The sequence below is a fragment of the Panthera leo genome, chromosome B2 (assembly GCF_018350215.1).
Source record: "Panthera leo isolate Ple1 chromosome B2, P.leo_Ple1_pat1.1, whole genome shotgun sequence".
NCBI classification, from domain to species: domain Eukaryota; kingdom Metazoa; phylum Chordata; class Mammalia; order Carnivora; family Felidae; genus Panthera; species Panthera leo.
This window is the reverse complement of record NC_056683.1, coordinates 95,871,047-95,896,325: the sequence shown is the minus strand read 5'-3', so window position 1 is coordinate 95,896,325 and position 25,279 is coordinate 95,871,047. Positions and strand designations below refer to the sequence as shown.

Genomic DNA, 25,279 nt, shown 5'->3' with positions numbered 1-25,279 from the left:
CAGTTCGTGAGTTCGAGCCCCACATGGGGCTCTGCGCTGACAGAGTGGAGCCTGCTGGGAATTCTCTCTCTCCCTCTCCCTCTCCCCCTCCCCCTCCCCTGCTCATGCTCTCTCTCTTTCAAAATAATTAAAAATAATTTTTTTAATGTTTATTTATTTTTAAGAGAGGGAGAGAGAGACAGTGTGAGCAGGGGAGGGGTAGAGAGAGAGGGAGACACAGAATCCCAAGCAGGCTCCAAGCTCTAATCTATCAGCACAGAGCCTGTTACGGGGCTCGAACTCATGAACTGTGAGATCATGACTTGAGCTGAAGTCGGACACCTAACCAACTGAGCCACCCAGGTGCCCCTGCCTCTCACTCAAAATTAGTAAATAAACGTTTAAAAAAAGGAAATATAATTGTGTCCAAATACCGTTTGAATATGCTTACATTCAAGTGCTTATTAAAATAGATATAAACAATAGAAATTAAGTGACTTTTATCTACTAAAAAGTAAACAGCAAATTATTAACAAATACCAACATTTTAATAAAAAATCTTTAAATAAAGATGACATTTTAAATTTATTTTTTTGAAAATTTAAGTGCTATTGAATAGTTTAGTAAAAATAAAGCACTTTAAACTCTTGTGTTTGGTGTCCAGTGTAAGGAAATGCTCCATGCCTGTTAGAGCAAATTCACAAGTATGCAAATTTATATTTAATATCGCAAGATGTTCCTTAGCAGTTATGGGCAATTGTGTTGAATACCACCCTAAGTCATGAGAACCTCCAGAACCACAAAGTAGAACATGAAGATGAAACAAGAAAATGGACCTTCAGCCTCCTGGGAGATTACGATCTGTCATGCAAGAACCTAGCGCACTCACAGTATCTCAGGAAAGGTTGACAAGTTAATTCGTTTTCTTTCTCTCCCACCTGTTTGCGCCATTCATAGCCTTCCCACAACCCAAAGCAACGTCTGTCTTTGACTTTGGCAGTGACACAACCCACTAGCCATCCTGGCATTTGTACTCAGGTGCCTTTGTCTCAAGAGCAAAGGACAAGAGAGGTTGGAGAAGCATTTCCCTGGGGCCTGATCAGAGTAGGTACGCAGGTGCTAAGTAACACCCAGGCCAGAAACCCCGCTGACCTGGGTCTAAGGGCAGGCCTGGATATGTCTACACTCTGTGTCTTGGTCCATTTGGGTTGTTATGACAATATCATAGGCTGCGGTTTATAAACAAATTTGTTTTTCGTAGTTTTGGAGGCTGGGAAGTTCAGAGTCAAAGCAACTGCAGACACTAGACACTACGTGTCTAGTGAGGATGCTTCCTAATATGTAGATAGCCCTCCTGCTGTGTCCTCACATGGTAGAAGGGGTGAGGGAGCTCTGTGGAGTCTCTTTCATGAGGAAACTAATCCCTCATCTGATCACCTCCCAAAGGCCCTATCTCCAAATACCATCAAATTAGGGATTACGTTTCAGCTTATGGAAGAATGACAGAATATTCCACTCCAAAATAGGCCTCTTGGGCATAAAGATTATTTTGAGGTGATTATTTTAAGAAACAGCAGATACAGGAGAAGCTCTGAAAATGGAGTAGAAATTAGGCTTTTGTAAGGGAAGTTGACATTTATACAGGAAATCCCAGTTGTAAGGGTGTCTCCCTCTCTGTACGAGGAAGAGAAGGTTGTCTCTAAATCACAAGACTCTTGCCAATGGAGAAGGTGCCTACCCATAATTGGTCTCCCTGACACCCTTTTTTTTTTTTTTTTTTTTTTTTTAAATACTTAGTCGAAGATACCATTTAAACCTGAATTCTAAGCCACCTCCTTGAGTGTTACTGATTTTTCTTTGGGTGTCTCCCATGTGTACATGAAGTATACATGTTTAAAAAACTTTTTTTTTTGTTTTTCTCTTGTTAATCTGTATTTTGTTCCAAGGGCCCTAGCCAAGAATTTACAACAATAGAGGAAAAAAGATATTTTCCCTCTTCTACAATATGAATTTTGGAGGAGACACAGCCTATAACCCTCTGGGTCTGGAATTTTCTTTATTACAAACCTATTACCTCAGATTTAGGTGATAAATGAGACCTTGGCCTCTTAGGATTGTTTGTAATGGATGAGTGTGTAGGGGAGAATGATGGTGTCATAACATCGTGATACTCTGTATTACACATATTTTAAAATGATGTTACTCTTTCTACTACAGGAATTTAATGAATGAGGACGTTTTTGTAAGTACACTGCCCTTCCCACTACCTACCTGACACATAAAATCAAATTAGGCACTATCATTTCTCCACCCTGGTTCCAATATATATTTTATGAATCTTATATTTCATCTGAGCATGAGTCACTGATATAGATTTAGGGCATGATTTTTGTACTACCAGTTATGGTCACCGGGGGAACCATGACTTGGAAGCTTCTTGGTTCCATTTCAGCAGGAGTGGGGATGTCTCTATAGTCTTGCTATGAGATGGGGGGGCGGTTTGAGGGGGTACCTTGGACTGCCTGAGGCACACTAACAGAAAAGTACCTCCCATCCCAGAGTCAAGGTATTTTTTTTTTTTTTTTTTTTGGATCTGAAAAGGGAAAATAGCCGATTAATTCATGCCTCTATATATGATTATGTACATTGAGAAGATTAAACCACATGTTTGAAATTCACAGGGTCCATGTATTGCTTGCCTTTGATGTCCCGGGCTTCTGTTCTGCGGAGTGCCTCCAGCCCCTGATGGGGCTGACTAGCCCATGACCCAGCACCTAACATTTAACATTTGCTATTTGATAGGTTGAGTTGAAAACGAAAGGGTAATACTCAGAGAGAAACTTCGAGGAGGCAGATGGGACTGGAAATTTTAGCAAAACACCGGGACAGGTTTGGGGCTGCCCTTAGGTGACAAAGGGGAAGGCACGAGAACACGTGCATGAACATATCATGTGAACGACTGAAGCACATGCATGTTTGCATATATAATTTATGTTTGAACTGAGTGCTATGTAGGACAGAGAGAGTGGGGAGGATCTGAGTGAGCCCATTGGTCTGAATGTGGAAAGCCCGGGCTTTAGTGAAGAAACTGTCCATCTGCAGACTACTCTTTGGACTGCAGCTCACACTCAGGGGTGTTACAAAATAAATGAAGGCACATTAAAATTATGAAGCATTTAGTTGAGCAAACATCCATTCCAAATGAGCAACACTAAACCGGAAGTGATGAGAGCTCCACTGATAGGAGCTAGGGGCAAGACTTATATAGAACAGGTGCAGAAGCAGGGAAATTATTTGATTGGCTATTATAGCTTAAGCAGTTGCCTCATTTGGGAAAGATTAATTGGCTGTTTGTGATTGGTTGCCTTTAGATTTCAATTTCATAACCTTGAGGCATTTAATAGGCTTAGGTTTTGGTTTGCTTGTGGTAGGCTGCCAAGGCATTAAAGCCACCTCAGTTTAACGGACTCCTTTAATTAATTTAACAGGGAACGGATCCTCTTCATGCAGCGGTCAAGTGAGAAACTGGAGAGTTTCTTGGAAAATACTCCCATCTTCCACCTTCCTTTGAGCCTCCTGCTCTGGTAAAATGTCATGCAAGGAAAGGACGGGGTCTTTGTTTTGACTGGCTAAAGTGGTCTCCTGCTAGGAGCTGAGGGCAAGAATATAAGATTACTTACCAAGATATCTTCCTGGGAGCCCTCTGGTATTATGATCACCTAACCCTTCTGTAAATTGCCTTTAATTCTCTCTGCCAATAGGACTTTCCCAATAAGCCAGGGCAAGTGTGAAGGATAAAGTTGTAAAAACAAATGCAAAACCTATTTTCTAGCCTCTACTTGCTTTGAGGATCCAGATTTGTTTTTTCTTTTATTTTTTTCTTTTGTTTTTAATTTTCCTTATTATTCTTTCTTACAAACCCTTGTGTCCAGGGCTGACTTTCAATAGATCACAGCGAGGGAGCTGCTCTGCTATGTAGGAAACCCCTTCTGCCCAGAAGCAGGTCTTCTATGCATGGCTTAGCACCAGGCTCCCCACAAACCCCCTGTTGCCTGGCAGGTGAGGGGGTGGCCCCCTTCCAGCTGCTCCCCTTTCCCGGGTGGAGGGGCTCTCTGCATTGATCACGATGGGGCACACCCGGGAGGGATGGCTGGGCACCCGCTATCCCTGGCCAACAGAAGTCCCCCAGCACTGCGGGTTATCAATTCTGCTTGGGCCGGATTCTGACTTAGAGGCGTGGAATCACAATCCCACAGATGGTAGCTTTGCCCCAGACAATCCAGATTTAAATGATAGTAATAAATTCTTTGCCTATTGAAAACAATAACAAAATATTTTTAACCTTCTCTATCTTTGTGCTTCCAATCCTTTTGAGTTTGAATTCTCTATACAAACTCATGATTGCTTACACCAGTGTCTGAGTACCCTGTAATTCTTATATCTCTGGGTGTAGTTGTTACAGAAAAGTGATGTCTACCCCCACACCCCCCCCCAAAAAAAAGAAAGAAAAGCGATGTCCAATATGGTGGCCACTAGTAAGCGGCTACTGAGAACTTGAAATGTGACTGATCTGACTTGAGATGTATTCTAAGTGTAAAATACACAGTGCATCTCAAAAATGTAGTAGATTCTAAGATAGCTCTCAATAACCCTTGCTTCGCACCTGTATGGAATCCCCTCTTCTTTGAAGTGGGAAGGGCCTGTATCTTCCTTCTAACAGAATATGGCAAAAGTGATGGGATGTCACTTCCACAATTATGTTACATAGATTGTAATTTCCATCTTGCTAGCAGACTATTTCTGTTAACTCTCCTTTGCTGGCTTTGGTGAAGTAACCCACCCTTTGGAGAGACCTGTCTGGCGAGGAACTCAGGAAAACCTCCAGCTGGCAGCCAGCAGCAAGATGAGCCCCTGAGTCTGGTAGCCCACAAGGAACTAAATCCTGCCAATAATTTTGTGAGCCCGGAAGTGGATACATCCCCATTCAAGCCTCACATGAGACCCCAGTCCTGGCTGACATCTGGATTGCAGTGTCATAAGAGATCTTAAAGCAGAGGACCCACTAAGTTAGGCACAGATTTTCTGACCTACAGAAATTATGAGATAATGTGTTCTGGTAAACTGCTAAGTTTGTAGTAATTTATTGTACTGCAGTAGATAACTAATACAGAACCAAAGAATGTCAACTATCTCATTGTTAATTGTTTAATATTGATTACAGGTTGAAATGATACAGGTTGAATTGATTACAGGTTTTGGAATATATTGGGCCAAATAGAATATTTTACCAAAATTTTACCTTTTTTTTTTTTTTTTTTTTACTTTTTTAATGTGGGTACTAGAAAATCTAAATCCGTGGCTTGCATTATATTTACATTGGACAGCACTGGCATAGAACTCCAAGGAGACAAGAACTTCCTGTAGTTTATGCAGCCCAGCATCCTGGAGGGAGTTGGTTGTTACATCCTTAGCATCACCCTGTCACTTCCTGGGGCATGCTACTGAAACAGAAAATAGTCTGTCACTTCTGGAAAAGGTTGATTCACCCTTTTTGAAGATGGGGGAAGCTGTTGTATAATTTTTGCCCAGAGGTGAAATCTGCTTAGTCTTCTTACTTTTGGATGCTGCCTTCAGGGTTTAATTTGTTTCCAATTAAGAGCAGGTGGCAGATGCAATTAAAGGGAAGAAAACAATTGCAAATTAAGCACGATTTTTAAAACTTATTTGCAATGGCAGCAACACATTCAGGGAATAAATGCTAATTATTTTGAATTATTTGTTTACTCATTGTGTCATATGTGTGCCATTTACTGATTAATGCTTTACTACTTATGCCACATCCTTTATTGCTAATTAATAAAGCTAAAATGTGGGGTCCCTAGCTGGCTCAGTCAGTAGATCATGTGACTCTTGATCTCAGGATCATGAGTTCAAGCCCTACCTTGGACATGGAGCCTACTTTAAACAAACAAACAAACAAACAAACAACAGGGGCGCCTTGGTGGCTCAGTCGGTTAGGCTTCCGACTTTGGCTTAGGTCATGATGTGCTGACAGCTCAGAGCCTAGAGCCTGCTTTGGATTCTGTGTCTCCCTCTTTCTCTGCCCCTCCCCAGCTCACATTCAGTGTTTCTCTCTCACTCAAAAATAAACATTAAAAAAAAAAAAAAGAAAAAGAAAAATTAGCTAAAATGCTATGACTAGTGAGTCTGATATACCCCCTCTGGAGGGTCTGATTTCCTCCAGGCCTATGTGCCCACTCCCCAGGAAATTGCTGCTGTCCAGAGCTCTTGATGTGAATGTAGGTTTTTATAACCCTCCAGTGTGCTGGAAAATAAAATACGTAGGTTGCTGAGAATAGCTAGGAGGTAACCAAGACATTGCGTAGACTAATTGTTGTAACTTTAAACTTAATATATTATATTAATATAATATATATAATATAATTATATGTAATTATATAAATATATTAAGATATTTGTATCTTTTAGAGGAGAGTTTGAGAAATTCAGGGAAGAGTGAGGAGCTTCCTGTAGCAGCACCATTCAACATGTCCTCAGTTATCTGAAGCAAATTAACCAGCAAAACAAAACAAACATCAAAACAGGTTAACAGTTTTGATATTAATTCATTCAAGTAGTTCCCCAAGTGTCTATCAAATACTTCTTCAAACCACATACAGAATTCTCTGGAGAGGAGGGTTTTAAATAAAATATTTTCTTTCTCATTATACTATTGGTGATGCAGTAGAGTCCCTCGTAGATTGGTGCACTTGGCACTGTTTGGCAGTCCTCGCCCTTAATTTGACTCCGGTCAGTCATAAGCATATATGAATGAACCTCACTCAAATGAATCTCTAGTGAGCAGATGCTTTTTTAATATATGAAAAGTGCTAACAATAAAGTGAGAACAAAACAGGATGAGCCTCTCAGCTGATTCAAGGACTTATTAGCTTGATACCCAAAGATATGTGGAAAACTAACAGCTATCATAAATATTCTAATTTCAAAAATGTACTTGAACCAGGATGTGTTGCCCTGTTGAGGCTGAAGGTGACTAGGGGACCAAGTTCACACCTCAGGGCATCATATCTTGTAATAATACTGTGTGTAGTATAACTCCAAGATTGAAGAAGTACTCCAGGATCAGTGGAGGTGGCCTCTAGTACATGTTCAGAGGAGTTAATGTGCCAAACTGTTTTAGCCTTATGTATATGACTGGGTGTTCAGAGAGACCATTAAGCTTCTTGAAGGTGTGATTTCACCCACATTCACCCAGGTTTTCTCATCTGTAATTGTGCACCCCCAAGGAGGATTTCAGGATCTAGAAACATGTTCTGACTATCCCGGAAAATACTGTAATTCTCTGCTTTGAAGCCTGACTGCACTGACATGCTTCTGTATCCTTTCAATAATGGACTCTATTTGATCTAACCGAGTGACATCTTAGTTTAGTGTCTCCTCACCCTGAGCACACTCTTGACATGTCACTTCTGTGGACAGGAAGAATGTATAAAGAACAATTCATAAAAGGAGAATTCCAAATGGTTAATAAATGGCTAAAAGAAAAAGTTTAATCTCAGGGACAATAAAACAAATAAAAATGACATTCCTGTTTATAGCAACACTATCAACAATAGCCAGGGGCACCTGAGTGGCTCTGTCAGTTAAGCATCCAATTCTTGGTGTCAGCTCAGGTCATGATCTCACTGTTCCTGAGTTCAAGCCCTGAGTCGGGCTCTGTGCTGACAGTGCGGAGCCTGCTTGAGATTCTCTCTCTCCCTCTCTGTGCCCCTCCCTTGCTCATGCTCTCTCTCTTTCTTAAAAATTAAATAAGTAAAACTTAAGAAAAAATTTAACAATAGTCAAATTATGGAAGGAGCCCAAATGTCCATCGACCAATGAATGAATTAAAGAAGATGTGGTATATATACACAATGGAATATTACTCGGCAATCAAAATGAATGAAATCATGCCATTTGCAACAACATGGATGGAACTAGAGTGATTATGCTAAATGAAATAAGTCAGAGAAAGACAAATATCATATGATTTCACTTAGATGTGGAATTTAAGAAACAAAACATGAACACGGGGAAGGGAGGGAAAAATAAGATAAAAACAAAGAGGGAGGCAAAACCTAAGAGACTCTTAAATACAGAGAACAAACTGAGGGCTGCGGGAGGAGACCTAGGTAAGGGGATGGGCTAAGAGGGTGATGGGCATTAAGGAGGGCACTTCTTGGGGTGAGCACTGGGTATTATTAGTGATGAATCACTAAATTCTCCTGAAACCAATACTACATTACATGTTAACCAACTTGGATTTAAATTTAAAAAAAAAAAGTCTAAATACATAAATAAACTTAAAAAAAAAGACATCCTTTTCTCTGATGAAATGAAAAAATGTATTTTACATTATAAGTCTCACATTTAGCTTAGGTTTGTGAATTAGGCAATCTCACACACTACTGCTGTAAGTGTAATTTTCCAGAGGACAATTTGGCAGTCTATTTCAAGACCTAAACTCCTACTTTTAGGAATATATCATAAGAAAATAACCAGAAATGAAAACAAAACACATGTATAAGGATGTTTGTAAGGTTATCTGTAACAGAAACAAATGTCCAATTAGGAAGACTATTGTACAGTCATGAATAATGTTTTGAAGAATATGTAACGACAAAAGTTTAGTAAAACCTGCCAAAAATATGTTCTGAGATAACACAGATTCAAAGTAACTGCACCTCCCCCCATCAGCTCCCCTTCTCTACTGGGATACACTAAAGTCCTTATCTTCTGGGGTGTGGGGGATGTAGAGGGGAGACAAGGCTGGGTAGGGAAACAACAGGCATCCCTTGTTGGAAAGCAGGGAAGTGGAGAGTTTTGCTCCAGTGTTCTTGTACCTCCAAAAGACTCCAGAAATTACCATCGCTGTCCTGGAAGTCCTGTCAACCCCTGAAGCCAGAATCCTCCCCATCGATATTTGGAGCAGATAAATGCCACCAGGTGCACCAAACTGAAGCCAGGACTTGGGTGGGTTTAGATTTGACTGGCCACCTGCACAGGTCATCCCAATTATTTCATTAACCTTATAGTAATGTGACCTCAGATTTTGTGGCTAAATTCTTTACTGTTTTCCATTGAGTGGAAAAAGCAAGATAGAAAACTTTATGCACCTTTGCTCCTAATTCAGCAAAACAAATAAGTAAACTCTAAATATACAGATATACACAAACAAAAATAAAATATTAAAAAAATTATTAGTGGTTACTTCTGATTAGTGAGCTATGGGTAATTTTAATATCCTTTTTTAAAAATTCAACTATCATTAACATATAGTGTTATATTAGTTTCAGGTGTACAATATAATGGTACTCTATATTATACTTTCCTATATTTTCCAAAAATTTTTTTAAGTTTATTTTGAGAGCGACTGAGTGCACAAGCAGGAGAGGGGCAAAGAGAGAGGGAGGATCCCAAGCAGGCTCCCACACTGTCAGTGCAAAGCCCCCCTCAACACGGGGCTCAAACTGAGGAATCTGAAACTGAGATACTGACCTGAGCCAAAATCAAGAGTCGGACTCTCAGTCGACTGAGTTACCCAGGCGCCCTGTATTTTCCAAATTTTTCTATATTGGATATGTATTGAGGATATATATATATTATATATATAATATATTATATATATGATATATATATTTAATATAATATATATTATATATATAATTATATATTAAATTAAATATATATAATATATATATATATATCCTCTCTCTCTCTCTCTCTCTCTATATATATATATATATAGAGAGAGAGAGAGAGAGAGAGAGAGAGGAGAGGTGCCTGGCTGGCTCAGTTGGTATAGAGCATGTGAATTTGATCTTGGGGTTATAAGTTGGAGCCCCATGCTGAGTGTAGAGGTTACTTAAAATCTTACTGAGGGAAACTTTTTTTTTTCTAACCCAAAGATCTGTTTGTAAATATATGGCTCTTCATAGAGAAATCGATTTTCAATCTAGCTAATTAAATTTATCCGGCCTTGTTTTAATGGCTGACTATTACAGAATGCTTCTTCCTTAGCGTAACATCTTAAAACTCTATTGGATATAAAGATGTAAGCAGCATCTGCTTTAGATACTGTCGAGTGGAATCTTGAACAACCGCGTTCACATTTTTGGAAAGGATTTCACAAGGTCTGAAAATATGGTCCCTGTTTCAAGCTTAGTGTAACATTTTATAAATGTACCATTTTATTAAATGTTACAACATTCTTTTGGTTAATAAAAATATTTAATCCAATTTTCTTGGCCATTTAAAATTTTAGTGATCTCTTGCAGCATAAGGGACCCTCTTGCTTTAAACCTGACATAAAGTGAAAGACCTGGAAAAACCAAGAGACATGGAAATAAGACTGGAAGTCATAGGGGTATGAAAAATACACATACTTTCCCATTCTTCCAACTGCATTATTTCCAAGCAAAGGATCATTTAGGGTCCACAAGTAAATGGCAAACGATGTAGCACTTTTGTGGCCTGGAGATTCTTTTCTGTGAAGAGGCAGTGGGATTTCAATTATTTACGCTAGAATTTAATGACCTTATTAGGCCTTGACCCCGCCTCCTGCCCAGGAGTGGAAGGGGAATCTTAAAAAGATCCCTTAAAGGTAATGAGCCCACACAGCACAGGCCTCTCTCTGGGACAAGTGAGGCCCAACCCCATGCTTTTCTTTCCCTTCAGACTCCCTAACTGGATGCTTAGCAGGGAGAACAAAATGAGGAAATCGAAGCTTTGCCAGGGGATTTCTCATTTTTTCTACAGCTCAGTTCTTCATTTTTCTTCATCTTTCCTGGGAGCTTTTTTCGCGTGTGCCATCTGGACCCAAGAGAACTGGTCTCACAGTTGTCATAGGATGGATGAACTGAAGCTATACTGTAATTTCTCTTAGCCTGTGGATGATGAAAGGGGGGCTCCTGAGGAGGGGGGAGGTAATTCTGAGGCCCCTGGACCCAGAGAAGGTTGGCTTTCCACTCACTTGCTTTGTGAGAGTCAGGGAGGGAAGGCCACAGAATGTACTGGGTGTTTAATTTATTTAAATTTATTAATTCAATTTAATTATTATTTATAATTATTATCTATAATTATTATTTATAATTATTTAATTTAATATTAATTTATTTAAAATTATTTATTTAATTTATTTAAGTGATTTTATCTATTTGTGAATGAATAGTGATGCAAAATTGAAAAAGTAAAAAACCAGTATGCAATGAAAAATGGGTCTTACTTTTCTGCCCTGTCCAGCCCGTTCCCTGCTTGCTTGCCACCTATTTCTTATGTATCCCTTTGGAAATACTCTTTTCCTGTCCAGTTTTTTTTTTTTTTTTTAACACAGATATCATAGTATACATACTGTTCTGTACCTTTTATTCACATGAGAATTTATCTTGAAGAGTTTTCTTTGTAGTACATATAATGATATTTCTCTCTCTCTTTTTAAACATTTTTAAAGTTTATTTATTTTGAAAGAAAGAGTGTACAACTGAGGAAGGGGCAGAGAAAGGGAGAGATAATCCCAAGCAGGCTCTGCGATGTCACGAGCAGAGATCAAGAGTTGGACGCTTAATCAACTGAGCCACCCAGGCGCCCGATCTTTTTCTCTTTTAAATGATTTATAATATTTCATGATATGGATATGCTATCATTTCTATAGCTGGGCCTCAGTCTTTGGATTAATCAGTTGATTTCCAATCCTTTGTGGTTATAAACAGTGCTGCAACAAATCCTTGAACATGTATTCTTTTGCATCTCTGCAAGTGTATGTGTAGGGTAAATTCCTAAAATTAGAACTGCTAGGTCTAAGGGGACGTGTATTTTTAATACTAACAGATGTAAAATTATTTTCCATAATCCCATCATTGATGAGGGGGCCTGATTTCTCACATCCTTGCCAACACAATGGAGACACTGAATTTAAATTCTGGCCCTGGAGATTAAGAGTTGCTTCTTTCTCCACCCCCCCCCCCCCCCCATTTCCTTAAGAAAAAAAATCCCCGGATGCTAAGAGGTAGGCTTTCTACTCCCAATTTACATCTGAAAATGCAGGGATGCAATTCTGTGCACACAATTCTTTCACTTTACATTTGTTTTCTTATTTGGATGAAGTTTAAGATCTGAGAGAGTTTCTTTGAGAGACTCTAGAGGGGAAAAAAGAAACTAAAAGTTAAAGAAGTTCATTGTGGTTTATTAGCTTTATAAGGCTTCAAAATTTCAGGGCTTTTAAAATCAGCACAAAGGAGTTTTTATTGTCTGACAGTTTTAGCTGAGGGGGGTCCTTATGGCCAGCAGGGGGCAGCATGTCCCCATAGAGAGTCAAGGCTGAGCCTCCATTAGCCAACTGAACACGCTCCAGGCCCGGGACTTAGAACCTGTTCAGTCTAAAGCTCTAATTCACTTTGTTACCTTCACTGTCATCCCATGGTTGAAAACAGACTGGAGTTCCTGAGTACGGAACAAGGCTTCGCGAAAAAACCAGGATAAATTACAATGTTAAATGCCAGCCAAATCCAGGGTGGCATGGAATAAGGGGGAAGAATATTGTGAGCAATAAATAAGAATAGCACCATATTGGCAGAATAGAATTTAAATATTTGATTATTCCAGCCACCATTTCTGGTATAAAGCACAGAAAGAATATCCTTTATTGGATTAATATATTTCAGACATCAATGAAATTTGGTACTTTCTGAGAAGACCGAAAAAAAGTCAAATAATATCTTCTATCCCCTAGATGCAGGAGTTGTTATTTCACCTTAACAAGCAAATTAATCTGCTCCCTTAATATGAGGCTATTAACCAGCAAATACTGATTGAAAGCCAGGTGCAGAGGATATGGGGTAGAGAAGACATGGGCCTCTGCTCTTGCTGGCAAAGCAGAAAACACTTGGAACCCGGGTCAGGAAGCTGAGGTTCCAGCTTTAGGTGAGGCACCATAACTGGGGTTGTGGCCTTAGGCAAGTTACTTAACTTCTCTGTGTCCCAGAAATGTAAGTGAAACTAATGCCACCTACCTCATTGACCTCATAGGTACACATATGAAATGCCACATGCAAAGATGCCTGAAAAAAAGAGCCATGCTCTACAAACGAAGTATTTTAAAACCCACACGATAATGAATATGCCCTGTGGCAACAGAAGTGGCAACGTAGTGAGTCCTGACTATGTGTTGGGCACCGTGCTCCACAGACACGTGATCTCAGTTGAGATCATGCCCTTGTGAGGTGGGGATCATTTTCCAGGTGAGGAATTCAAGGTGTGGGGACCTTGGGAAGCTCCCTCAAAGTCAGACTGTGGTGGAGCAGGATTCAAATCCAGGTCGGCCTCCAGAGTCCACAATGAGGTGTGCCAGTCTGGTTCTCTATCATTCCTCACAGTTCTGCACTTAGACATTGTAGGTCTTGCTCCCTTAAATTTACTCGAAAGAGAACCAGCAGTTAGGTCACGTGCCATCTCCTGAAAAAATTCTAAAATGTAAAGTTATGATTTTCCACACCTCAATTTACGGAAGCAGTTGGTTTCAAGACCATTCCATGAAATAATTTCTCTGTGAAAATGGGGCACCTGGCTAGCTCAGTCAGTACAGTATGCCATTCTTGATCTTGCGGTTTGGGAGTTCAAGTCCCACACTGGGTGTGGAGCCTACTGAAAAAAAAAGAAAAATGGAAATTGGACTTGTGTCTTAGGAAAAATTCTAGGATAACTGATGAGAGTCACAATTTAGTAGCAGGAGCTCTTATTGGCTAAGGGAAAAGCAGACAAATAACTACAGGAAACCAGGAGGAGAAAAAGCACAAAGAAGGAATCAACAAAAAGAATCCTAGAGGAAAGGTCCAGGCAGGTTTCTTGAGTTTCTTGCCCTATAGGAAATCGGGTGTGGTGGGGATTTATAAGGAGGACTTCCCAGGAAGGCTAAGCCTCCTGGGCATAGAACTGCGAAGCCCTGGGCCACACCCCGTACAGGATGCCCAGGGGAACTGCTAGCAGATGTGAAGGGTCTTGCTTTGTGAATTATGCAGTCTCATTAGCTGGTGATGAAGTGGCTCACAAAGCATAGATCCCAAGTGCCTTACCAAGTTTGGTACTATTTGATGCTTGTTATTTTTTTCACAAGTCACACAGCCACAAAGAAGGTAAGTGCTTTTCGGTTCCTGGGACCTTCAGTGCAAGACCAATTATCTATCATCTGGCAGCTCCCAGTATAAGACAGGCACTGTTCTAAGACTTCATATACAATAGCCCTTTAATAACTAATTAAAAAAAAATGTTTAAGAGAGAGAAAGCATGCACGCAAGAATGGGGAAGGAGCAGAGAGAGACAGACAGAGAGAAAGAGAGAGAATCCCAAGCAGGCTCCTTGCTATTAGTGCAGAGCCCCACACAGGGCTCAATCTCATGACCGTGAGATCATGATCTGGGCCAATATCGAGAGTTTGATGCCTAACTGACTGTGCCACCCAGGCGCCCCTTTATTTTATTTGTTTTTAAATTAAAAAAAAATTTTTTTTAACGTTTATTTATTTTTGAGACAGAGAGACAGAGCATGAATGGGGGAGGGTCAGAGAGAGGGAGACACAGAATCTGAAACAGGCTCCAGGCTCCAAGCTGTCAGCACAGAGCCCGACGCAGGGCTTGAACTCACAGACCGCAAGACGTGACCTGAGTCAAAGTCGGGCGCCCAACTGACTGAGCCCCCCCAGGCGCCCCTTTAATAACTAATAAATAATGGTTCTGTTATATCCATTTTACAGATGAAGAAATTGAAGCTTTTTGTCTTAAGTAGAAATGGCACAACCAGGATTTGAACCCAGGCAGTCTGGTTCTAGAGTCTGTATTCTTAACATTCCATTATTCCATCTTCTTAAATTAATAAGGAACAGGCACAGCGGGAGGAGGAATAGGAAAAAAAAAAAAAAGACAATAAATGGACCCTATGAATACCACCACTTAGTTCAATAAGCAGCTTCTGAAGAACCTGACAGGAGCCCTGCCTTGGAACTAGGCACTCCTGAGCCACAGCACAGCTCCTTCACACTCTGCAAGAGGTGTGGAGAAGCTGAACAGGTTTTTTCTATACAATGTGGTAACACTGTTGAACAGGAAAGTCCACTGGTGCGCGACAGAGATTCCTGTGTTCCCAAGCACATACCAAACGTGGAAAGTTACTGAGTTAAAGTGGCTGACCATTAAGGCACAGACTGATTCAGTCAAAGACCAACTATTGTGGAGTCCATTGTCACTCTGCTTCTATAAAACTAATCTTGTTTGTACAAGACTGTTCTGGAAAAGTGAAATTTAAACAAATTCACAACCCTACTAGGTTTTGGTCTCTGTTGTTTGCTTTAAAGACCGCAAAAACACTCAAGCAAACTTTAAATAGAAGTATTAAGTCCTGCAATAAAAAGTGAAGCCGAAAATATTCCACTAGTAAAATTATTTCTACTTTTGCTGTCTGCTTTAAAGTTTTCTCAGTGGAATGGCTGGAAAATATTTTCCACTAAAATCTGCAGAATGATGACTAATCTATTTGCGCCTGTTCATTAAATTGCTAATGGCAACTACGGAAAAGTAAATACCTTGTCCCCAAAGCTTTTGCTTTAAACGAACGACAAGCAAGTGCTTTCCAACAGAGACCAAAGAAGCCTGTCCCCAGGAATTGCAGAGGGGCAACGAATTCTAATGGGACCCCTTTCTAATGGGTTCCTGTTCCCGGTGTAGGACTCGGGAGCAAAAGGCCAGCGGGGCTTTTGGGGATGGAGGGGATGGGTCGCCCCTCAGAGTGGGGCTGTCGCCTCCCCGCTCCGGTCCGCCGGCCGCGGCCGAGAGGAGCCCCGGGATCGAAACCCAGTCGTTCGCAGCGTCTGGGCAGCGAGTCCGCGGGCGGCTCCTCCACGCTCTGGAGGATGCGGACCCCGGATACGTCCCAGATGCGCCCCAGACCGCACACAGCCTGGCCTATGCAGGAGCTCAAAAAAAAAAACCAACAAAAAAACAAAGCGAGTGGCTGGGGGAAGGGGCCGGCGCGGTGGGCGCGGGGCCGAGCGCACGCGTCGCTCCGAGCCCAGGCGCCGCCAGCCAGCCCGGGTACCCACAAAGCCCCCGCAGCCCCCTTTCCTCTGGGGTGGGGATTTGAGAAACCGTAAGGGGAGAGAAGCCCCCCGGCCCCGGGCCCCCCCACCGCGGTCCGAGCCGGGAGTAAAGGCTGCCCGCCAAGCAGGAGCCTGAGACTTTTCCTTCTGGGCGTGGGGGGGGAAGATGGCAGGTCCGGGAAACAAAGGAAACTTGGACCCGGCCCCGGCGCGGCGTGTGTGGTTCGCGAGTTCGCCCCGGGTCCTGTGTGGGAGTCGCCGGGCGCCTGTGCCAGCCTGCACGCAGTCGGCGCGGGGAAACACAAAGCAGCACGCCAGCAGCCGGGGGCTCCCGGCCGCCCACCTGCCGCGGCCCGGCAGCCCTGGGGTCTCCCGGCCGCCGAGGGCCCGGGCGGCGGCGGAGGGAGGGGGCGACAGGGAGCGCGACGGGGGAGGGGGCGGGGAGGCGGCCGACGCGCGCGGGGGGCGGTGGCGGCGGAGGAGGGGAGCGCGGGTGGGTGGGCGGCGCCACGTCACGGCTATTGTGGCTGTCCCGGTATATAAGGTCCCGCCGGCCGGCCGCCCTCCCCACCTTGCCTGCGCCCGCCCCAAGCCAGCGGTTCTCCACTTACCCCGCATCCAGTGAGACGCGCCGCGCACCGACGCCGACGGAGCGGACATGGGCAGAGCGATGGTGGCCAGGCTCGGACTGGGGCTGCTGCTTCTGGCGCTGCTCCTACCCACGCAGGTGAGGCGCTGGCGCCCGCGGGGCTCGGGGGCCGCGCCTGACGGGGGGGGCGGGGGGGAGCCGCCCCCAGGGGACCGGCTGCGCCCCCACCGCGGGCCGCGGACTGGGGCGCAGAGAGAGAATCCCGCATAATCTGGCCTGGGGGAGGACAGCGTGGAGCCCGCTTTCCGCTCCCTGGCGGGCTGCCCCCACCCTCCCACGGCCCCGGGAACAATGCACCTCCGCGCGTGGGCCGGGAGGCCCCTACCCTGCCCTGCCCTAAGTCCCAGGCAGCGCCTTCCGAGGCCGACTGGCGCCTGCCACCCGCTTTTGCCCAGAGGTCCGAGGCACTAGCGGAGAGAATGAACCCTTCCCACCTCTGGAGCGCCCGCAGACCCCAGGCCGTTCCGGGAGGGCGTCCCGCGTCCCTCTAGGAGTGTCTTCGCGCCCCTTGCGCACACACAAAGAGGGGACGATCCCTTTCGGGGACGCCGCTCTCACTCCCATCCTCCACTCCCCTGGTTCGGGGATGCCGAGGAAGTCCTGGCTTTCTGGCCCTGTTAACCCACCCCAATCCCGCGTGGGTCTGGCTGAAGCCTGGGCGGGGACCGGCTCCGGACCCTGCGCTCTCCCGGGTACGACCTTACATGACACGTCCACCTCTTGTCACCTCGTTATCCCATAGTATCTCCCATCGGCTACCTCTGGGCAGGCGACGGGTGGGACGTTTGCGTCCCAAGTCCGCGCCAGGCTTTGTCTCCGTCTCCGCCGCCCCCTCCCCAGAGCCTCTATCCAGGGAACCGCCTCGTGTCAGCGCGGTTACGAGGACTGCGCTGCCCCGCAGGTGGGTGCGCGGCGGCCTCGAGGGAGGCTAGGGGCTGAGCCTGGGAGACCCGAGCGGGAGGGCACTGGGGGGCGAGAAGGGCCATTTCTCTCCAGCAGCTCGAGCTCGGAGGGCACGGGTGGGAACGGGGGTCTCCCCACCGCTTTCAGCTGGAGCTTTTTGAGGAGTGTCTCCTCTGAGTTTTTCCTCCGAGAAGTTGGGTGCGACGGGTCTTCGGTCCCCAGACACCCAGCCGCCGTGCTCACCTGGGAGCGCAGCCGGAGAGAGGAGCGCTCCTCCGCTTCCCCTCCGCGGGGCCGCGTAACTGTACTCTATTGTCTTGCGGGTCGGCTGCGCTCCGGAGGTTTTTACAATTCGTCGGTGGGGGAGGGGCGCGGCCGCAGGAAACGAAATGATCTCCCCTACCCGCACCCTTTCTAACCAGCTTTTCCCCCCAGAAATTTCAACAGGGGGGTTTAGTTAAGCAGATTTAATTTGGTAGGGAAAATCTTTGTTTAACGTCAATTTAATACAGTAACATTAGTTTCTTTTGTTGGTGTAGAGGACCCTTAGATTCTCCATTGCTGCACTAGGCTCTGACAAAGGTCACCTGCTGCACTAAAGCTCTTTGTATGAATGAGAACAGATAACCCGTCAGGCATCCGAAACCAGGTCTTGTCCCCAAACAGCAGCCTGCTTTAAATAATTTACCATATTAATGCCTTTCTTTTGGTAAGAGTGCTGTTTCCTGGTAGGACAAGCAGATTCTTGCACACAGTAGGTGCCCAATAAATGTGTTTGACTTGATCAAGATTTTTCTTTAGTTTATTTTGTATAGGATTTATGCATTTTTAAGTCTACATTTGCTTAGCGACGGGTTTTACAACAAAGGGCGCTGATGCTGATATAGAATGGATTTATCTTTGGATCACAGGCAACTAAATGTACATGTGGCCCAGACCTGCTTGGTGCCACATCCTCCCTCCTGCCTGTAATCAGAAGCCCTTGTAAACCCTCCCTCGCAGTGAGAGCTGAAATCTCCCATCTGCCTTTGTTCTGTGACAAAGGAGAGATTATCACGTGCTCCGATGGACTGTGCATTTGGTGACTTGAAAAAATCAGCGTGGCGAATGATGCCACTCAGGCCCTGGGACACTGGAGGAACCTTGGTTGTTGGCCACAGCAATGGGCTTAATGACCAGACAGGGAGGCTGCTGCTGGTGAAAATTTAACACCAAACCCTCGGCATCTTTTGTGAAGTCATTCTGCCTTCATGGTGTTTGGGGAGAAATAATTTTGCTTCAAACAAAGGACTCCTATTTTTCAATTTAAAACAAATGTTGTGGCTGTTTTTGAGAAGGGCTCTTTTGAGATTGTAAGGGAGCCGAGAAGATGTCCCTTGACCCCTTAAGTTAAATCCAAAGCTGTGTTAAATGGGTATGTGGAAGTTACCTAGCAAATCTAGGGTATACAGTGACTCAATTCTAATGTTTTAAGTCACATTTTCCAATATTGTAGAATCCAAGTTATTCATGCAACTCGAAAATCTTCCCCTTCCTAGGAAAATACAGGAAATCTTTTTGCAATGCCAGTAAGTCAGTATAGTCACAAAAACTAGACTTGGTCCTTTATTACTTTAAAAAGAATTAACAATAAAGTCCCACTCTTGGGAGTTATAGTTACTGAGGAACATTTCTGTTTGTTTTTGGTCGTTACTATTTGCAGTCATTTAGGCATCTGTAGGTAGTTTGCTTGGAAGCTGAAAGAATGATCTTAGACTAAGCAAGAATTCAGAATTAAGTGATGGAGTAAGGAAATAATGGGGAAAGAGCAATCTAAGAATATATCCTCTATCTGAATTGTATATTACGTGTACGTGGAGGCAGCTGTGACGTGTGGAAATTTATCAGTGTAACTTTTTATGTATTTTAGATTTATTCAAATCAAACAACTGTTGTAACGCTTTCAAGTAACCCCTCCCAGAATACCTCGACTGCCCCAAATACAGCTAATGCCACCACCACCACGGCAACTGGCGGTGCTCTCCAGTCAACAGCCAGTCTCTTCGTGATCTCACTCTCCCTTCTACATCTCTACTGTTAAGAGACTCAGGCCAAGAAACATCTATACTTCCCCATCTTCTAAACCTAATCCAAATGGCGTCTAGACATCTGGTGTGACAAGGAAAAAAACAGGTCTTCAGTGAATCTGCTAATTCCACACCTTATTTTATCGACACAGAAAATGTTGAGGATCCCAAATTTGATTGGTTTGACGAACATGTGAAGGGTTTGACTAGATGATGAATGTCTGTTAAATCTACTGGAGTTTCATGTCCAAGATGAAGAGACAACATCCAAGATTAGTTAAGAGATGATTTCTTTAAATGTGGCTTAAGAAGTATGGACACCTAAAATTCCACCTTGAAAATGAGAATAGATTTTATCTTACCTAGATACAAAGGATGGGATGTAAACAGAATCCGTTTTCATTTGGCTCATTAAATCTTTATGGCCATAAAACAGTTAGGTAACACAAAAAGCTTTCATGATTCTATTTATATGTACATTAGAAGGAACTTCCAGGTGTCACTGTAAATCCTCAATGCATTGTCTCAGCAGTACTAATTTAATGCCTATGTACTCTAGATAAAGTTTTACATTGTTAAGCTATCACTGTTTCTTGGGAACTGAACTCTTTCCTCTGAGGCTTTGGATTTGACATTGCATTTGATTTTTTTATATAGTAATTGACATGTGCCAGGGCAGTGATGGATTGGAATCTACCCCGGATCGAAGCATAATGAGTAAATTTTGCTTACATACTATCACTTAGTCCTCTTCAACAAGAGTGCCAGATTCATTTAGCTAAACTGATTCCAAAGAGTAGAAGAAGTACATTGACCTCAACTAATTTAAGAATGCTTTGTATTTCTGCATATGTTGAATACTTTTTACGATTTAAAAAATGATCTGTTTTGAAGGTAAAATTGACAAATCTTGAAATTAAAAAGGCAAAATATGTGCCGGAGCCAAAATTGTAAATCAAGTATTTGGGAAGTGAAGATTGGAAGCTTGCTTACATTAAATTCGGAAAAACTTTTATACTCTTTCTGTAAATACTTTTTTTTTTTTTAACTTTGAATCAGAATAGCCACATTTGGAACGCTTTCTGTTAGTCAATATTTTTAGATAGGTAGAACCTGGTCCTAAGCCTAAAGTGGGCTTGATTCTGGAAAGTAAATCTTTTCACAACTGCCTCGATGCACAGAAAGCTTTTTAAAAATAGACACTCTAAGGTCTTTTGTTCGCATGGTCACACACCGATGCTTAGATGTTCCACTATCTAATATGGCCACAGTAGTCTTGATAACCAAGGTCCTTTTTTCCCATCTTTAGGAACCCACACCAGAAAAACTGTATCCAGCAGATCTCAAGCTACTGTGTGTGTGAATGAACATTCCGTTTTGTTTCATACCTGAATGCTGTACATCTATTTTGGATTGTATATTGTGTTTGTGTATTTATGCTTTGATTCATAGTAACTTCTCATGTTATGGAATTGATTTGCATTGAACACAAACTGTAAATAAAAAGAAATGGCTGAAAAAGCAATCTGTTGAATTTTAAGTTTTTCTGATACAGGGAATATTTTGTGGGTTATCATGGTTGTAGGAGTCTACGTAAGCCATTAAGAATAGGTCAATATTTTCCTATTAACCAGAACATTATAGGTAAACTATTTGGCATTACTAACTAGTAGAAGGTTTTGACCAAAGAATTCATCTAAATGTTGACATCTTTAAAGCTTTTAAGGAAGGGAGCACTCCTAGTTATTCAACAACTATTGAGCGCCAGCTGTATTCGAGGGTACTGAAGACTGAATGCTGAACTTGCTTGAAGATTGAATACTGAACTTGCCGGGCAAGTTATTTCACTTCGGTTGGGAAAGAGTATGTACGTAATGACAGACAGGCAGTATATGGTCACGTAGTGCTGTGAAAGCCAGCCAGGGTGGTGAGTCATGGTCCATGTGCTGAATGGTTATGGATGGTCTTGAGCACTTGAGTTGAGATCTGGAGGATCTGGAGGACCATTTCTGATGGAGGGAATATGTGCTAAGTCCCTGAATCTGTTTAACTACTGCCACTGTTTTCATACGTGTGCTGAGGTCCACAGGTCACTTTGTTTTCCCAAGTTGTCACTTCTATCTGCTCATTTCATACTCTAGGATTCTTTGACCCTTCAAGTGTATTCTTGGACTACTAGCTCTAGCATCTTTATTGCTGTCAGGAACCACCAGAGAAGACAGGATGGGATTTGGGAATAAGTGGGAGCTAGTCCACAGGTGCAATTTCTTCAAGGAATCAAGGCAGTTCGGCTGATGGAATCAGGTCCACCAAAGTAGGATAGTCTAAACTCAAGTGATAAAAGATATTAAAAGCATTTACAAAATATAGCAGCTAGGTTAATGGTGTTTGGTTGAGTAATGGGACTACCCAACTTGACCCATGAACTGACCATTATACAGTCTACCTGGTCAACCTTGCACTCATACTGCGCTCTGAACTATACTTAATCCCCAAATAAGGGCAATAGCTACGTCCTAAGTCTAACGTGATAGGCCTATCCTGCCTACGACCCAAAATAACCCTTTATAAGAGGATGCAAACTGGTCATGCTCACTCTCGATAACTCACATAAATTCTGTGATATAAAGTAAACTGTTAGTACATATGCTAGATAATGGAACAAGAGGGAAGAAAAATTTGCTATTTGTGTGAATGTGTATGTGTGTGTGTGTGTATGTGTGTGTAGGTGTGTGTGTGTGTACAAACATAAGGAACTATAACTTAACAGTCCCCATTTCAGCAACTTGTCACATGGCTATAGCTGTTATTTATAGCTGCCTTCCATCATCCATTCCATATTTCCTTTGCCCTCAGCAAGTATTTCAACCTGGAGAGGTGACCCAAACCTTTGCTTGAATTTGGTTGTGGTTTTCTACTGACTTCAATCACAGGACACGATAGTACTAAGAGATGTCCCAACAGATCTGTATTCTAGACATCCTCTTAACCTTCATGGTGTGGTAGCAGCTGAATTGTCCCTTGGTAGTCAGGATCAACCACTCCAACCAGTACAATAACTCCCTACTCTGTTGATTCAGAGGCTTGTGGAGCTCAAAGTGGTTGGGTGGCAATCTCAACTTCTGGTTCAATGGAATTCTTGCTCTGTCTTCTGGCAGAAGCACACCTCCCTTTGAAACTAAGATCTCTATGGGGCGCCTGGGTGGCTCAGTCAGTTGAGCGGCCGACTTCGGCTCAGGTCACGATCTCGCGGTCTGTGAGTTCGAGCCCCGCGTCGGGCTCTGTGCTGACAGCTCGGAGCCTGGAGCCTGTTTCCGATTCTGTGTCTCCCTCTCTCTCTGCCCCTCCCCTGTTCATGCTCTGTCTCTCTCTGTCTCAAAATAAATAAATGTTAAAAAAAAAAATTAAAAAAAAAAAAAAAGAAACTAAGATCTCTAGGCCAGCAGGGCATAAGGGCTCAGGGACAGGAAGCGTGTATTTTGTTAGTGGGTCATATATTAGAGATAATAGTGAGCAGTGCCACTCCTATCTTCACTTCTTGATTCCTGGATCTGTGAATCGTGGCTATGGGAGAAATAGCACCATAGTTACAGCTTATAAAGCCTCCTGGAATTCAAAGTCCTAGCCCTGAAGATACTGCCACTTAGCTGGAGCTGTAACTGGAGTTTTCAAAAGGCCATCATTCTAAATCCAATTGGTTCAGGATGGCGGAGAAAATGGTAAGACCAGTGAATTGCATGGACATAGGCCCATTGCCACACACCATTGGCCAAGTTCCTTGATCAGAAATAATATGTGGATCACCATGAGGGTGGATAAGGTATTCTGTAAATCCACAGATGGTAATTTTGGCAAGAACATCTGCAGGGAAGGCAAATCCTTATCCAGAATAAGTGTCTATTCAGTAAGAACAAAATGTGTCTGCTTCTTCTATGAGGATAGTGGTCCAATGTAATCAACATTCCACCTGGCTGATCACACCAAAGAATGGTGCCATATAGGAAACTCAGTGTTGGTCAGTGCTGCAGCAGTTTGGGTACTCAGCAGTGCCTGTAGCCATGTCAACCTTAGGGCAAGTCCATGTTGCTGGGCCTATGCATAACCTCCATCCTTGCCACCTGGCCACTTTGTTCATGAACCCATTGGGTGATGACAGGGATGGACAGGGAAAGAAGCTGAATGGTATACACAGAGTGGGCCATCTCACCCACTTGATTTTTAAAAACCCTCCTCTGCTGAGGTCGCCTTTTGGTGAATATTCACTTGGGACAAAAATATCTTTTTTGTTTTTTAAGTTTATTTATTTATTTTGAGAGAGACAGAGGTAGTGCGAGTGGGGGAGGGGCAGAGAGAGAAAGAGGCAGAGAATCCCAAGCCGGCTTTGCACCATCAACGTGGAGGAGCCTGACATGGGGCTTGAACCATGATCTCCATGAGATCATGACCTGAGCTGAAACCAAGAGTCGGATGCTTACCTGACTGAGCTACCCTGGCACCCCTGGGACACAAATATTGAACACTCTCTTCCCATTCAGAGATGTCTCCTTGTATGCCTCTTTCCCAGCCTTCCTTCTTAACCAATTTTCCAACCATATTGTTTCCAAGTGCATCCGGCCAAACCGTTGGCCACAACCCATAAACTGGTATACACTCGTAGCTCTGAAAGGCCATTTCCTTTCCAAGCAAAATGAACAAATAGGGGCAGTGCTTGTAATTTTGCCCACTGGTATGTCCTTCAGGGATGCCCCAGAAGGGAGTCGTAGAGCTGTAGCAGTCTACTTTGGCGTGGTGCCTACATGTTGTGCAGAACCTGTAATCAGAATTAAGTTTTCCCCAGTCAACTGCTCAGAGGGAACTCCCCATGAAGCCACAGGTGCAGGTCGGGAGAGAGAAGGTGATGTCACAGGAATAGGGGCCATGCGCATTTGGACCACTTCCTCATGTAATTTGTGTCTTTAGGGCCTGCTCAAGCCCAATGTTATATATACCACTTTCATTTGACAATGACGTGCTGCTGTGTATACCCAACTTTATGGCTTGGTGAGTCAGATCATATCCGGTTGGTGACAGGCAGCTCAGTGTGTGTGGCAGTCTGCAGTTAAGCATGTAGGGTTTTTTTTGTTGTTTTGTTTTAAGTTCATTTATTCATTTCGATAGAGACAGAGAGAGCAAGTGGGGGAGGAGCAGAGAGAGGGAGAGAGAGAGAATCTGAAGCAGGCTCTACACTGTCAGCACAGAACCTGATGCGGGGCTTGAACCCACGAAATGCGAGACCATGACCTGAGCCGAAATCAAGAGTTGGACCCTTAACCAACTGAGTAACCCAAGCGCCCCAGCATTTAGTTTTTACTAAAGCCCAGTAGGAAGTCAAAGCTTGTTTCTTAAGGAAGAGTTCCTGTCTCCAGAGGATGGCAGGACTTTGCTATAAAATCCTAAAAGTGACCATCACACCAACCCTTGATCAAATATAAGTTTATAGAAAAGCAACCCAAGGGGCGCCTGGGTGGCTCAGTCGGTTAAGCCTCTGACGTCGGCTCAGGT

At 43.4% G+C, this 25,279-nt stretch overlaps 1 long non-coding RNA gene across 1 annotated transcript; it reads left to right on the top strand.

Annotated features, from left to right (window-relative positions):
* Positions 1-16,623: 16,623 nt before the first annotated feature.
* LOC122220231 lies at positions 16,624-21,263 on the top strand. Its single transcript, XR_006202741.1, has 2 exons — positions 16,624-16,847; positions 19,582-21,263. It is a non-coding gene; the product is annotated as an uncharacterized LOC122220231 (long non-coding RNA).
* The last annotated feature ends 4,016 nt before the right edge of the window (positions 21,264-25,279 follow it).